The sequence below is a fragment of the Archocentrus centrarchus genome, chromosome 4 (genome assembly GCF_007364275.1).
Source record: "Archocentrus centrarchus isolate MPI-CPG fArcCen1 chromosome 4, fArcCen1, whole genome shotgun sequence".
NCBI lineage: Eukaryota > Metazoa > Chordata > Actinopteri > Cichliformes > Cichlidae > Archocentrus > Archocentrus centrarchus.
Window position 1 is genome coordinate 35,610,654 of NC_044349.1, and position 1,105 is coordinate 35,611,758.

General features: G+C 42.8%; 1 non-coding gene across 1 annotated transcript; it reads right to left on the reverse strand.

The window, feature by feature from the left end:
* Positions 1-351: 351 nt before the first annotated feature.
* LOC115779670 (5S ribosomal RNA) lies at positions 352-470 on the reverse strand. The gene has a single exon (XR_004019921.1). It is a non-coding gene; the product is annotated as a 5S ribosomal RNA (ribosomal RNA).
* Between the last annotated feature and the right edge of the window lie 635 nt (positions 471-1,105).

The following is a 1,105-nucleotide window of genomic DNA, read 5'->3' on the forward strand; positions in this document are numbered from 1 at the left end:
CGTTGGCTTCTCTTCATTGGCGCCCTGTTAGATCCTGAACAGATTTTAAAATCCCTCCTCTTATACACAAGGTCTTGAATAATGGTAAATGTACTGGTTCTTATATAGCACTTTTCTACTCTGAGGACTCAAAGCACTTTATACAACATGCCTCATTCACAGAAGCACTTCTTTCCACAGCTAAGTGCTTTCTATCTAACATTCCCACACATTCATACTCCAGTAGTTGCATTGGAGAGCAACTTGGGGTTCAGTATCTTGCCCAAGGATACTGGAGTAGCCAGGAATTGAACCACCAACCTTCCAATTAGTAGGTGATCTGCTCTACCTCCAGAGCTACAGCCACCCCAAAGCTTACAGCACCTGACATTCCCAAGCAGTCTCCCATCCAAGTACTAATTGGGCCCAACCCTGCCTGGCTTCCAAGATCAGACGAGATTGGGCGTGTTCAGGGTGGTATGGCCGTAAGCCGTATCAGGCTTACGTGATCAGGCCCCATCATATCTTAAAGAGCTCATAGTACCGTATCACTCCAACAGAGCACTTCACTCTCAGACTGCTGGCTTACTTGTGCCTCCGAGGGAATTTAAAAGTAAAACTGCAGCCAAGAGAACATATGAGACAACACAAAAAAGATCATTCATTAATATCTCGATGCATGATTTGAATTGTTTTCAATTAAAAGTTATTCTGTAACAAAAATCTTAATTTGACTGAGCAATTCTTTCCTGAAGCATTAAAATATCTGGTGTTCAGGACCTCATGAGCTCTGAGGCTGCACTGGATGAACTCAGCTTAAAGACGTGCTGCACATGAACAGCAATGATAAAAAGCTGTACAGGACAAAATGACAGCTGATTGGTTTTAAACACTCATAGAATGACCCCCTTTTTTAAACACACACACATGCGCGCACACACACACGCACGCACCTAAACTTCGCTCTTGAAGTGCAAAATGAAGTTTGCTCCATTCACCTCTGTTGGTTTGGAAGCAGAAACTCAGAGGTGAAAAATAGCTACATGACTGCCTTTGTTATACCCTCAGTTCAGTTTAATGGACCAGGCTGATGGACTGGTAGCAAAATCAACATTAAAAAACTTCT